Source organism: Schistocerca gregaria, chromosome 3 (genome assembly GCF_023897955.1).
Source record: "Schistocerca gregaria isolate iqSchGreg1 chromosome 3, iqSchGreg1.2, whole genome shotgun sequence".
Classification (NCBI taxonomy): Eukaryota; Metazoa; Arthropoda; class Insecta; order Orthoptera; family Acrididae; genus Schistocerca; species Schistocerca gregaria.
Genome location: NC_064922.1, coordinates 589,866,360 through 589,882,411, shown reverse-complemented (window position 1 = coordinate 589,882,411; position 16,052 = coordinate 589,866,360). Strand labels below are relative to the sequence as shown.

Below are 16,052 nucleotides of genomic sequence, written 5' to 3'. Positions count from 1 at the left end.
GAATCCTGCCTCTGGCATGGATGTGTGTGATGTCCTTAGGTTAGTTAGGTTTAAGTAGTTCTGAGTCTAGGGGACTGATGACCTAAGATGTTAAGTCCCATAGTGCTTAGAGCCATTTTTTTTCTGCCACCCAAATTCTGCAGTTATGACGATTAACTGTTCCACTGACATGAAATATAGCCTCATCAAAAAAGAGAATCTTTTCTAAAAAATTGACATCATAATCAATTCTGTGTAGAAAGTCAACAGCAAACTCATACCTTTCGATGTTATCAGTAGGTTTTATTTCATGTAACAGTTTCAATTTGTAGGCCTGCAACTTAAGTCTTTAACCCACAGCATCATACACAGTACTTTTAGGCACTCCTAATTGTGGACGACATCTGGCCAATGACTTCTTCGGGCTTCGAACACACGAAATACGGATCTGTTAATCTTCAGAAGTTCTCGGTCTACCTGGTGATTTTGCTGTTAAAACACTACCGGTTTCTTTGAAAGAGTTTAGCCAATGACGGATAGTTTTTTTCTGTAGGTGGTTCACCACCATAATGATGTCTAAAATTATGTTGCACTGTTGTAACTGATTCAGTTTTCACAAGACAAATAACACAATGCGCTTTCTGTTGCGGAGTACACACTGTTGCTGAGTTGCTCTGCACTGCACTGGACTGCACGTACGGCTGGATTGAACTGAGGAAACAGAGGAAAAAACAGCACTGGTGAAGTCTCAAGGGTAAGCAAACCTGACAACTGCAGGGGAGCCAAACTTGGAGAGTTGATGAATCAAACACCACAAACTAGACTCTAAGACACATTAAAACTAGGGAGTTCTTCTTCAAACACCATGTATATTGGACCACGCCTGAATGAGACGCGCACTGCTGAGTATTCCTAGTATACTTTTCACCTTACCGTTAGGTTTATTTGTTCTACTTCATTACTATTAATTTTTCATTTAGCGATTGAGTTATTGGACCTTATCCTTTTTATTTCGGATTAATTTTTTTATGTTTAATAGAGCGTGACGTTCCGGCGTTCTTCCTACAAGTGGCTGAAAATGACTAAAATCCGCAACCTGGAAGGTAAGTTTTATTTTGTTTGGTTCTTGTCTTTTGAATTAATTTTATATTCCTAATATATGTCTTGTCCTAAATTTTGTGTGTACCGTAGCGGTCGCAGGTTCGAATCCTGCCTCAGGCATGGATATGTGTGATGTCCTTAGGTTTGTTAGGTTTAAGTAGTTCTAAGTTGTATGGGACTGATGAGCTCAGAAATTAAGTCCCATAATACTCAGAACCATTTGAGCCATTTGTACTTTTCAAAAAAATTGGTCAAATGGCTCTGAGCACTATGAGATTTAACATCTGAGGTCATCAGTCCCCTAGAACTTAGAACTACTTAAACCTAACTAACCTAAGGACATCACACATCCATGCCCGAGGCAGGATTCGAACCTGCGATCGTAGATGTCGCGCATTTCCAGACTGAAGCGTCTAGAACCGCTAGGTCACACCGGCCGGCTAAGCTGTACATTCATTTTAGCACAATTACCTACACAGACCAGATATGCTGCCTCTATGTTCCTAATGGATTCGATTTGAAGATATTTAAACAGCTTGAAATTTTAACTGATCCATACAAATATCCACGAAAGTCATTAAATGACCAAGCGATTTCCATTAAAACGTCTTCTTCTAAGTATTTTCTGATCTGTTATATTCTCTCTTCTCCCTGTTTTTTGTCTGTTCCTTTGTTGCCGTCTCTTTTTCTGCTCACGCTTGTCTAACAGTATTTTTATATACCTGTTGTTTCATGCAGGCTGTTTAGTGTACACTAGCGATTTCCACATTCTAGCGGATCGCTTCTGCAGGCGGGTGTCATCTGGCCTGCTTCCAGTGCATGTCCAGCTTATCCACGCAGTAGGTAAACAATTTCTGTGCTAGTTTTCACTTTTACAATGCTTCCTCTCAGAAGCAACTTTATACTGCGAATATTTTTAATTTTATGTTTTTGATTTAAGAATTAGCAGTTTTATGCCATTCGGTTAGTAGTTAATCGTTGTCTTAAATTCCAAGAGTCCAGCAGAAATGCACTCTGTCTGCCAAAAAGACAAAGAAAAAATATGGAGCACTTACAAGGGGAATAGGAAACGAAATGAAACTTCACAGGTGGAAAGGATATTTGATGTTATTTTAACGTTGACAAAGAACTTGGTAGTATGAGACCACTTATCAGTTGACGTTGCATTCCGTCTGATGATGACCTACAATGATTTGGTTGGGAAGGATGTCATAAAGCCGATGTATTCTCCCTCCTGAGGCAAGCTGGCCTATAACTGTTGTAATTGGCCTTTGATATCCTGGATACTGGCGCAGGAAGGGAGGTGCTGTAGGAAGAGTTCCAGATATGTGTCCTATCGGAGTCAGATCAGGAAATCTTGCTGGCAATGGGAATATTTTACCATCACGTAGAGAGTTTATAGAGTTACGTACCATGTGTGGACAAGAATTGTCCTGTTGAAAAACGGCACCACGATACTATCGTATTAAAGGTAACATACGAGGACATTGGCTGTCTGCCATGTACCGCTGTGTCGTCAGAGTTCCCTCAGTCACTACTAGCGGTGACCCTAAGTAATTTCCGATGGCTTCCCACATCAGGGCGCTAGGTGTACCACGGCTGTACCTCTGCAAAACACTTTAATAATGGGACATCTACCCAGGTCGCCATCATACTCGCCAACGATAGTTCTCTGGGGCAGTGCAGAACCGCGATTCATCGCTGAACGCAATGCGACGCCATTCATAAGCAGTCCATACGTCCCGATCAGAGACCCAGCCCAACCAAGCCGTTTGTGTTGTGGTGTTAATGGCCACCTCTGCACGGGACGATAATTCTTTAGTCCAATTGCTCCCAGTCTCTGTCTAATGGTGCAGCACGACACAGAATGTGCAGGGAGTCCGTTAATTATTCTTGAATGACAGGCGCAGACTTGAAGAGTTTACTATGTGTCTGCTGCACAATACGGTGATCATTCGTTGTTGTGGCCATACATAGTTGACCGGAACTTTCCAGTAGCAGTCTATCTTCCCATTAGAGTTATCACTGAATGATAATAACAGTCCCAATCTGCCTTTTCACTTTTTATATTTCTTCTTTCATTATTTTGTGCGGTCATTCCTAGATTACTAAACCCTGGTAAAATGTGCGACTGTACTTGATACCAGTTCACGGTTCCCGACAATCAGATGTTGTCAGTATATGGTGTAAAACAGGACGTTTTGCACATACTTTGTCATGGACGTTGCACTGAAGAACTTACAATTGTAATTAACTTGTGCATAAACTATAAATTATGACTTGTTTTGAATAAACCATGGAGTAGCAAGATTTACGATAGTTTAATAAGAGGGTAACATATCCCCCCTTTAGTGTTATTGGGTTATTATAAAAAAAGTACATGCATAATAGACTGAAACCGGGAAGATATTATAACCAAGAAGTATAACGAGCCTTAGTGTACTGTTTCAATAATTTGATAAAAAGATAATGTTATAAGACTTGAAAAATAAAGCACTTCATTCATTCAAACAGACCGCAGCACATTTTCCTTTACCACTGTGTTCACTCTGGACAAAGTGACGTGGCTCGCGTCACGTTGCATCAAGCCAAGAAAGTAAACTTAACTTACAGAAGGCCTTCGCCGTTTTCCTTTTGTGGCTACAGCTGCTGCAGTCTCACTGACTATCCATCTAGAAGCGGTAAAACGGCGACTGTAGCTTGACACTCGCAGTGGAGTATGGCCGGGTGGCTGCAGTGTAAGTCGAGGTTAGCAAGAGGTCTTCCTGTGGGATGTAGCTTGGCTGAAGGCTATAGTGCTAGCAGCAATAGGAACGGACAGTATTGTTTTATGGGTGCAATTCAGACCGAACCTCAAGGGGCTGGGCGTGTGTTTCCCCATTTATTGCGCTACGCTCGTGTTCACTGTATGGTTTATTGCGAGGGGCGAATTGATGAGGCGAAAGTAATTCGAGAGCTTAATCTTGTTATGCACTACGCAGTTAGCACGAAAGGTGGATCACGCGGTTACGGGGACTCTGGCCACTTATTTGCTGTTTAAAAGAACGTGGTTTCCAATTTTTAAGTTGACTTGATGCCTGGGCTGATGTTGACTGCAAAACAGATTGTTTCGTATGTCAGTTTGCTTATATAAATCACCTAGGTACAGCCAGAAAGTAAGTGACATTAGTAAAATAGTGAGAAAACCAAAGTTATTGAAACGAAAATAAGAAAATGAGAAATCCAATTAATTGAGAGGTCACAGAGAATTAGGAAATCTTCTGGTTTGAGAACGGAAAAAAGAAAGCAATAAAGAAAATAAAGTGACTGCAAAATGAGTGGTGACGAGATGGACTCAGGACAACAGTGAGGCAAGAAAAAGAGGCATGGATCCTTCCGCAAGAAGTACACTGCAAGAACATCATAGGATTGTTCGACTGGCTCTGACAAGTAGACAGGAGACAATACCTGAAATGTGGCAGAAGTTACAAACAAGTAGGATAGCAGTGCTGGTACCAGATACAAAGAACCTCGAGTATCAGGTTACACTTACGGCATCAGGCTACACTTGAGGCGACTGGGCAACGCCACCTCCCACTCCCTCCCCCAGGGACTCCCCAACTGAGGCCACACACATGACGCATTATTTCTAGTTATATTCAACGTCACCCAGACGACCCATCGTACACACACACCTGAAGCAATTGTGTGAGCTATATTCAAGGTCATAACGTAACCCAACACCGTTCATGTTGTTGCCAGGCACTTGTGTGAGTAAAAATTGCCAGGAAACCTCTTCTCATCCTTTATAACTGTTCCCTACATCGCATCATGGAAGGTTTGTGCATTGTAGGGAGAGGGTCACTGTACTCTGTAGTGAAAGGCTCAGGAAATAATAACAATTATATAACAAATTAACATACAGCTTATTAATAACAATTACTATTATAATTTTTGTTGTATGTTAACAACTTGTTTCAGCCTCTTTTGTATGATTTCATTTAAAAATATAACGTACAATAAATATTTATTTCTAATGACTCATTTACAATAAATTTTTTCTGATGATATATATATCAATTGACTGAATTACCTTCAATTATGAAAGTGGAATGCACTTTATGACTGTGGTATAACATTCAAGATGGTATAGAGCAGCAATCAGTCATCGCTTCCAATCTAGCTTTATTACAGCTAGTAACTAGCCATTATCAGTGCTAAGAATATGAGAAGTACACAGATTATAGTGTAGAAAAATTATAATTCATGATATATCCAATATTGCTTGTACATTAAATTACATACCAGTACTTCAGAGTTGCTACACATGCTCTAGTACATCCATACCTGTTGTTCAGGCTCTTGTCACAGTTCATTAAAGATTACTGTGTAATGAAAGTAGGCTTTGCAGAGAACAGATTGGTTGGCTGTGTGGGGCCTTTATATGAACTACATAATACATAACCTTCATCATAAAGTAATTATAGTTTCTAATGAAACTTAAAAGTTGCATAAGAATAGGATAAAATAAAATATAATACAACTAAGATTATTGACATTCCTGTAATGACTTATTGTCACATTTAACAGTTAACATTAGGGGATGTAAAGATGCCAGGTTGACTGCTTGTGAGCCAGTTATTTTGTTAGTCTTTAAGGGCACATGTAAAATCAGATCAATAATATTTACAAACAGCTAGGTGGCACATGATGTACGGTGTGACTATTAGAATAGATTTGAAATTTTTTTCTTTTGTATTTCATTTGTTATAATGAGGTATGTGGCTCATCTTACTTATTTAATAATTCATAGATGACTGCATATATCACCAAAACAGATCATTGGTGTGACTTGCCAATCAATCATGGATGTAGAGAGTACTGATATCCATACCACTTCATGTAGATTTTAATTATAAGTAGAAAAAAATAAGATCATAAATTACTGTTGTATTTTATTTTATTTTTATTTTATTCCTATGACACTTTTACATTTTAATAGAGACTATAACTGCTTTATTATAAACGTTATGTATTATGTAGTTTATACAGAGGGCGCCATAGAGCCAGCTGATGTGTTTCCTCCAAAGCTTACCTTCATTACATATTAGTCATTGATGGACTTTGAAAAGAGCCTGAACAGCAAGTGTAGACATACTAGAGCAAGTATAACGGCTCCAAAATACTGGTATGTAATTTAATGTATAAACGATATAAACCCGTGGTCTAGGGGTAGCGTCTTTGATTCATAATCAAAACGTCTTCGGTCCCGGGTTCGATCCCCGCCACTGCTTAAATTTCGATAAATAATCAGCATTGGCGGCCAAAGACTTCCGGCATAAGAAGTAAGCCTCATTCAGCCAACGGCCTTGTCAAAGAGGGCGGAGGAGCGGATAGAGGTTCAGGGCACTCTCTTGTCCTAGGGGTGGGAAATTGCTCCTAAAGGCGGAAGAATCAGCGATGATCAACGACATGAGGATGCAGAAGGCAATGGAAACCACTGCATTAAAGACACGTAACGTGTATCCACAGGACATGTGGCCTGTAGTTGAAGAAGTGTCATGATGATCTAAAAAATGGCTCTGAGCACTATGTGACTCAACTGCTGTGGTCATCAGTCCCCTAGAACTTAGAACTACTTAAACCTAACTAACCTAAGGACACCACACACATCCATGCCCGAGGCAGGATTCGAACCTGCGACCGTAGCAGTCGCACGGTTCCGGACTGCGCGCCTAGAACCGCGATACCACCGTAGCCGGCCATGATGATCTCTCCATTGGCAAAAGATTCCGGAACAATCCCCCATTCGGATCTCCGGGAGGGGACTGCCAAGGGGGAGGTTACCATGAGAAAAAGATTGAATAATCAACGAAAGGATAATGTTGTACGAGTCGGGGCGTGGAATGTCAGAACTTGAACGTGGTAGGGAAACTAGAAAATCTGAAAAGGGAAATGCAAAGGCTCAATCTAGATATAGAAGGGGTCAGTGAAGTGAAGTGGAAGGAATACAAGGATTTCTGGTCAGATGAGTATCGGGTAATATCAACAGCAGCAGAAAAAGGTATAACAGGTGTAGGATTCGTTATGAATAGGAAGGTAGGGCAGAGGGTGTGTTACTGTGAACAGTTCAGTGACCGGGTTGTTCTAATCAGAATCGACAGCAGACCAACACCGACAACGATAGTTCAGGTATACATGCCAACGTCGCAAGCTGAAGATGAACAGATAGAGAAAGTGTATGAGGATACTGAAAGGGTAATGCAGTATGTAAAGGGGGACGAAAATCTAATAGTCATGGGCGACTGGAATGCAGTTGTAGGGGAAGGAGTAGAAGAAAAGGTTACAGGAGAATATGGGCTTGGGATAAGGAATGAAAGAGGAGAAAGACTAATTGAGTTCTGTAACAAGTTTCAGCTAGTAATAGCGAATACCCTGTTCAAGAATCACAAGAGGAGGAGATATACTTGGAAAAGGCCGGGAGATACGGGAAGCTTTCAATTAGATTACATCATGGTCAGACAGAGATTCCGAAATCAGATACTGGATTGTAAGGCGTACCCAGGAGCAGACATAGACTCAGATCACAATATAGTAGTGATGAAGAGTAGGTTGAAGTTCAAGACATTAGTCAGGAAGAATCAATACGCAAAGAAGTGGGATACGGAAGTTCTAAGGAATGACGAGATACGTTTGAAGTTCTCTAACGCTATAGATACAGCAATAAGAAATAGCGCAGTAGGTAGCACAGTTGAAGAGGAATGGACATCTCTAAAAAGGGCCATCACAGAAGTTGAGAAGGAAAACATAGGTACAAAGAAGGTAGCTGCGAAGAAACCATGGGTAACAGAAGAAATACTTCAGTTGATTGATGAAAGGAGGAAGTACAAACATGTTCCGGGAAAATCAGGAATACAGAAATACAAGTCGCTGAGGAATGAAATAAATAGGAAGTGCAGGGAAGCTAAGACGAAATGGCTGCAGGAAAAATGTGAAGACATCGAAAAACATATGATTGTCGGAAGGACAGACTCAGCATGCAGGAAAGTCAAAACAACCTTTGGTGACATTAAAAGCAACGGTGGTAACATTAAGAGTGCAACGGGAATTCCACTGTTAAATGCAGAGGAGAGAGCAGATAGGTGGAAAGAATACTTTGAAAGCCTCTATGAGGGTGAAGATTTGTCTGATGTGATAGAAGAAGAAACAGGAGTCGATTTAGAAGAGATAGGGGATCCAGTATTAGAATCGGAATTTAAAAGAGCTTTGGAGGACTTACGGTCAAATAAGGCAGAAGGGATAGATAACATTCCATCAGAATTTCTAAAATCATTAGGGGAAGTGGCAACAAAACGACTATTCACGTTGGTGTGTAGAATATATGAGTCTGGCGACATACCATTTGACTTTTGGAAAAGCATCATCCACACAATCCGAAGACGGCAAGAGCTGACAAGTGCGAGAATTATCGCACAATCAGCTTAACAGCTCATGCATCGAAGCTGCTTACAAGAATAATATACAGAAGAATGGAAAAGAAAATTGAGAATGCGCTAGGTGACGATCAGTTTGGCTTTAGGAAAAATAAAGGCACGAGAGAGGCAATTCTGACGTTACGGCTAATAATGGAAGCAAGGCTAAAGAAAAATCAAGACACGTTCATAGGATTTGTCGACCTGGAAAAAGCGTTCGACAATATAAAATGGTGCAAGGTGTTCGAGATTCTGAAAAAAATAGGGGTAAGCTATAGGGAGAGACGGGTCATATACAATATGTACAACAACCAAGAGGGAATAATAAGAGTGGACGATCAAGAACGAAGTGCTCGTATTAAGAAGGGTGTAAGACAAGGCTGTAGCCTTTCGCCTCTACTCTTCAGTCTGTACATCGAGGAAGCAATGATGGAAATTAAAAAGAAATAAAAGGAGTGGAATTAAAATACAAGGTGAAAGGATATCAATGATACGATTCGCTGATGACATTGCTATTCTGAGTGAAAGTGAAGAAGAATTAAATGATCTGCTGAACGGAATGAACAGTCTAATGAGTACACAGTATGGTTTGAGAGTAAATCGGAGAAAGACGAAGGTAATGAGAAGAAGTAGAAATGAGAACAGCGAGAAACTTAACATCAGGATTGATAGTCACGAAGTCAATGAAGTTAAGGAATTCTGCTACCTAGGCAGTAAAATAACCAATAACGGACGGAGCAAGGAGGACATCAAAAGCAGACTCGCTATGGCAAGAAAGGCATTTCTGGCCAAGAGAAGTCTACTAATATCAAATACCGGCCTTAATTTGAGGAAGAAATTTCTGAGGATGTACGTCTGGAGTACAGCAATGTATGGTAGTGAAACATGGACTGTGGGAAAACGGGAACAGATGAGAATCGAAGCATTTGAGATGTGGTGCTAAAGACGAATGTTGAAAATTAGGTGGACTGATAATGTAAGGAATGAGGAGGTTCTACGCAGAATCGGAGAGGAAAGGAATGTGTGGAAAACACTGATAAGGAGAAGGGACAGGATCATAGGACATCTGCTAAGACATGAGGGAATGACTTCCATGGTACTAGAGGGGGCTGTAGAGGGCAAAAACTGTAGAGGAAGACAGAGATTGGAATACGTCAAGCAAATAAATGAGGACGTAGGTTGCAAGTGCTACTCTGAGATGAAGAGGTTAGCACAGGAAAGGAATTCGTGGCGGGCCGCATCAAACCAGTCAGTAGGCTGATGACCAAAAAAAAAGCAATATAGGCGATGTCATGATTGTAATTTTTGTATTCTGTGCTCCAACTATGTACTTCTCGTATTCTTAGCATTGACAATAGCTAGTTACTAAATGAAATTTTGAACTGCTATAATGAAGCTGGATCAGAAACCACGACTGATTGTTGCTCTTTTCCATTTTGAAATATATGGATTGATTGATTTGTAATAACTGCAGACTGTTTTTCACAATATTTTTCTGCTGACATAACACACATACATATTTTTTGAAGCTAATACCATCAGCTATTTTTATTTATACTAAAACTCATGGAGAGATGAGGAACTTAAACACTATGTTTCCCATTTCGATTATGCTTTTATACAATATTTACATTTTGCTAATATTCTTTCTGATTGGTTTGATCCCTCTATAAACAGTACTTACATTCTGACAATTTCTTTCTGATCATTCCTCTAAGTACAATATATGCAGTGTATGGAAAACAGGGACTTCCAGGAGCAAGTGAAGAAAACAACACGCATATACAAACAAACATATAAATATATACAATATATAGTCATAAGGGCACACATAGTGTGCAGTGGAGTACTTAATACACAGAATTTGCATGCTCACATAGTGATATGTCCGCCAAAGGTGGTGCAGGGAAAGCACCCAGGTATAAAGTGAATATGAAGTTTATTGTAGCAAACATAAACAGTCTCCTCTGACAGGAGTTAGTTTGGAACGCCATAATTTAAAACAGGTCACATTTTGAATATTGAAAGAACAACAGTAATATCTGAAGGCGGAAGGCCTGAAAACGTTGCAGTAAACTGAAAATTCCTATATCCAAAGTCCATAGACTAAGCATGCCACAATCAAAGTCCAGAAGGTAAATAAAAAGTTAAAGTCCCAATAGGATGAGCAAAAGTGATGGGTGCCAGGATATTACAGATACTACCTTTGGTCACATGACCTGTGGATGAGGAAAGAGACACAGGGCCAGTGACCTCTAGTGGGATTTGGGTTGGCACCAGATGGCCAGCTGGAGCACAGCTCCCACCCTTGTCTGTTGTCAGAAGAGCTGTCCCCTCCAAGGCCCATTCCTTCGTGACCCATCTGTGTTTTTGCCAGCCGGATGAGTAAGTATAAGACCTAAAACAGCCCTGGAGGGGAGGAGAGATGGTGGCACATCTCAATATTCTTGCAATAGGCTGGGTCCCCACTGGCAACTGGGGTAGATGGGGGCTGAAGTCCACCTCCATCGGCATTGGCAAAGGTGCAGCATGTGGAGTAGCTAAGGGCCCTCCTGGGAACTGGCCACGGGCTGGAGCTGAGATGGGTTGGTGGAGTATGCACTGGGCATTGTGGAGGACCTTGTCTCAAGAACAAAAGATGATGGTAGATTGCAGTACCTAGGAAGACATCCATGCTGAGGTTATTTGTTTACACCACACTCCGCCATCTTGAAGTGCACATCAGCCATGATCCATCCTAGAAGATTGGAAATGACCCCAGAAACCACTGCTCGAGAGCCTTTGGTGAAGATAAATGCCCACATAGGATCTTCGAGAGAGTAATGGTGGCAACTGGGCCACTGAGAGTAGGGTTTGGTGCAGGTGGGATGGACCAATGTGGTTGGCTGTTGAGTTTTTCTGCTGAGGTTGACCCGTCCTGCTGTGTGAAACCAGAAATAGCATTAGAGCTTCGTCCAGAGAGTAATGGTGGGGGAGCTTAAACAGTTAGGATATAGGGGAACAGAAAAAATGATTGGCTAGATGATTAAAAGCAAAGTTGAAGGGTGCAGTGCATATCACTGCAATGCCATTTGCTTTGCAGAAAGCATAGAATTCTATGGAAGTGAACTGTAACCATTATGTGTGACAGTAGTTACTGGGAGCTCTTCAGTTGGAAAAAACAGGACAAAACAGGACATGGTAGACATGTGTGAGCCATAGGGGACGCCACTGAAAGCATCTCTGGTGACTAATCATAAATACTGCAGGAAGGGACCCACGACATCCAGGAACAAAAGAAAATGACTCTGAGCACCATGAGACTTAAATTCTGAGGTCATCAGTACCCTAGAACAGAACTACTTAAACCTAACTTACCTAAGGAAATCACACACATCCATGCAGGCAGAATTCGAACCTGCGACTGTAGCGGCCGCGCAGTTATAGACTGTAGCGCCTAGAACCGCTTAGCCACCCCGGCCAGCATCCAGGAACAGGCACAAGACCTAGTCAGAGCATGCTCCCCCACCTTCTGGCCAAGGAAAATGATGTGGAAGAGCAGCCTGCAGGTGGGGCAGGAGGTAAACATGTGGGTGGCTACCACATTCAGGCTCCACCAGTAGACATGTTGGCAACCTAGGCATTTGGTGAGCACAACGCTCCAGTACCCAACATGCAAGAGAGACAAGATGCAGCGCTGGAGGACTGTCAGAAGCGCGACTCCAGTGAAGCCTGTCTCTCTGAAACAGTATGTCTGGACCTCTGGGTGTTGCAGCTGCTTGCTGACTGATGGCCACCAGGTGGAGTACCTCCTAGAGCTCTGGGTTCTCTGCAGTGTAGCATCTGACAAGCTTGGCGTCCTACAAAAGGTTGACCATGGCAACCTCAATGGCGACATCCAGGAGGAAGCAGACTTTGCAATCCATATCCCAACACTGATTTCAGCTGGCTGGTGTTGGTGGAAGTTTTTACACCGCCTCAGTATACAGTCTGGTAGGCAGATGCCTGATGCACTAAAAACACGACCCCAGTAGTCCAGTTGGGGAAGAAAACAGCACTTGTCTTTATTGCATTTGAGGTTTGCCTGATGGAGAACAGAGAACAGTGCATGCAGGTTGTTAGCCAAGTCCTGTGTGCCCATACCAACGACAAGAATATCCTCTAAATAGTTTGCTGTGCCTACCACACTGCTGATGTGTTAGAGGTATTGCTGAAAAATTGGTGGAGCACTGGCAATGCCATATGGAAGTCTATTATGCTGAAACAGTCCAAAAGGAATATTAATCAGTAAGAATCACTGAGGATTCTCATCCAGTAGTAGCTGGAGATACCCATCATGGAGGTCAATCTTAGAAAACACTTTGCCACCTCTTAAAAGAGTTATGTGCTCCACCTTGGAAATAGCGAAAGTGCCTATGACAGATTAGGCATTAATGGTTATCTTGAAGTCCCCACACATACGCAATGTACCATTCAGTTTTTCTGTGATGACTATGGGACCAGGCCATTGGCTGCTGGGAATGGGAGTGAGAATACCCTCATTCTGCAACTCCTGTAGCTGCAGCCCAAGTTTGTCTCTTGGCACAAAAGTGTGACTGTGGCCGAGGGCAGCACTTTGGTAGGAGAGCAGAGATGTGTGATGCATCCTGCAGGGTGGCTGGCGATCTGAGAGTCCAAAAGCTCTGAAAATGGGAAGATGGCTAAGATAGGGACCTACAATTTAAGAATATCCATGCATAGTCATTCACAGGAGGTATACATCAGACTAAAAGCCTGGACCAAGAAGCTACATATGAGTGCTTGCACTTATGCTTACTGCTTAGAAAATGGCAGTCACAAGATGAACCTAGGAGGTGGGCAGTTCGTATTTAGTAAAACTGTCTGTTAAATTTATGGTAACTGAAGAGCTTGTGGAAGACTGCTGCCACATACATCTGTGGGTCAAAGTATTATAACAAACTGGATTTGAAACTGTTGTAGGGTAGAAAGTGATATTCCACTTAAGTTGTTACAGAAAATGTTAAAGGTCTGGGTCTGTGTATGCCAGAAAGAAAGTGTGCTGTTACGTATCACCTCCGATGCCATGGGCTACAAAGTGATGTCACTGCATGCAACGTAGTTTGCCAAAAACTTGACCTTCTTGTCAAACTGCCAGAAAGGCGACGGCGCTGTCTGAAGGCCCTTGACCATAGAGTCGACCAGGAGAGGTGGGTGGAGAGATCTGCTGCTCGTTCACGAGTTCATGGATGCACTGCATCTGTTGGAGTAGTAACAATACCTGGCCAGAGACATCTACCAGTTCTGTCACGCTGCTAGCAACGTGACGGTACATTTACTTGAAAATGGAAGAACATATGCCAAAACACTGTCTACCTGGGAGTTAGTTTGGAACACAATATCTGCAAACAAGTTGCTTCTTGAAAATTGAAAGAACAATGATAATATCTGAAGGCGATAGGCCTGAATATGTCTTAGTAAACTGAAAGTCTCAAAATCCAATGTCCATGCACAAAGTGTGCAACAATCAAAGCTCAGAAGAGACTTGCAGAAATTAAAGTCCCATGAGGATGTGCGGAAGAAAGAGTCCTGTGGGTACACTCAAAGGTTTGAGGCAATGGAATTAATTACCTTAGTTACCGGTGGACACATTTAAACCATTGAGGAAAGTTGAAAATTTGTGTCAGACTGGGATTCGAATCAGGATCTCCTGCTGACTAGGCATATACACTGACCACTGCACTACATGGACAAAGCGGTCATCGGAACTGCAGAGACTATCCTAGCATGCCTCCCGTCAGATCCAAATTCTCAACTTATCCACACTGATGTAGTGACCCTTGCCTGTTATCCTCATTACTTGCACCATTTCGCCGATTGCTGCGAGAATTTCAGTGTTGTGTGCATCTGCACTGAAGTGACCAACTGGTCGTCTTCACCCAAATTATATATGTGGTATCTGTTCTTTCGGACATGTCCGAAAGAACAGGCTTCACATACACAAAGGTTTAAGTCTGGCGTATTACCAATTAAACAAAATACAAATACTGCTAAATCAATTTGCTGGTCATGCCGTTGGAGGAAAAGTATCTTTGGTTTAGAGTCCACAAATGGTGTATGTCTACAGCTGGCAGCTCCTGAAGGTGGAGATCGAATGGATAGTGTAATTGCCATAGTACCTGCTCCAGGGAGAGCCTGATTGTGGGAATGCTGTTATAGTCAGCGCATGGTCCAGGAAAGTCACTTGGTGCGAGATACTGAGTAGCTTGGGTGCTGACCTAAATACTATCTGGGCACCAAGATACTGCAGGTACTACTTCCGGGCATGTGGCCTAAGAGGGAAAAGGTCTGTGGGCTCGATGAGCTCTGGTGGCACTTGAGTTGCCACCTGGCACCTGGGTGAAGCATCGTCTGAACAGCTGTCCCCTGCAAGGTCTGTGGCCACATAACACATCTATGTTGTTGGTGCTGGGTGAGTAGATGTAAGGCTCAGCGTTTAAGGTTCTATCATTCATGTATATTCACCAAACAGACAGTCACACACACACACACACACACACACACACACACACACACACACACCTATGACAAAATGGTCCATCCAACTACTCCGCACACACTCGCACTTACGTCCACCATCTAAAAATAAAAAACCATACACCCAATCACTTTCACATGAATAACGCCAGTACAGAAGGGTCCCAGTGCCATATCCCTACAGATGAACTGCTTGTGTTAGGTTGCAACAGCCCAGCCTTCAGCTGCAGTGCAATATGTACCCTACGGCTTTGCAATAGAAAGACTACATGACGCAAAATACGTGAAGCTGTAAAAGCATCCACAAACAAACATCGCTTGTAATCTTTATCGTGAGAGACTTTGAGGTCGCAAAATGCACATTCTTAGTCTGCCTCTGGCTGGCATTTGCATTTATGTGGCACGTGTATATTTTCGACCTGGTTCCCACAAGCTGTACAATTTGTGAACTATTCGCCTCGTCTTTCATCACGTTGACAATCTTCATTTGAGGCGTTATTCCGTAATGATTATTGGTCACTTATCAAAACATGACAAATGCTTCAGGATTGTATCTAATTGCTTCATATGGCTCGCAATCTATGTGTATATCCACACATAGTAACTTGGTTTCTTCATATACAGGTCCACAGCGTCAATGTATTGTCTAGAAGACGGAACCATTTTAACTACTGTAGGCTGTCACTTTTATTCCTTTAATATCCGATCCATATAAATTTACTGTTGGTCAGTAAGCTGATTGGTATGTGCAAGACCATACCTGGAAGATTCGACTTGTATTTGTGTGAGAATGTATTTGTCCCCACACAACAAGCAAAAAATATTTTGAATGTGACACATACACACTGCAAATTCATACATTTGATAGTGGCCCAAGGCCGAAAGTGGCTAGTAATATAATTCACATGCTTGGTGCATTAGAGGAACAAAACTGACAACCTATCGTGCTTAAAATGGTTGCACCATTTAGAAAGTAATTTGGGATTGGCGAAATTTGGCTTCACACAC

At 42.0% G+C, this 16,052-nt stretch overlaps 1 long non-coding RNA gene across 1 annotated transcript in view; it reads left to right on the top strand.

The window, feature by feature from the left end:
* Positions 1-1,820: 1,820 nt before the first annotated feature.
* LOC126356022 (uncharacterized) overlaps positions 1,821-16,052 on the top strand; it is a 142,559-nt gene continuing 128,327 nt past the window's right edge. Inside the window, exon 1 of the long non-coding RNA XR_007565566.1 lies at positions 1,821-1,923. This is a non-coding gene — a long non-coding RNA (uncharacterized LOC126356022). The remainder of the gene's footprint in view (positions 1,924-16,052) is intronic.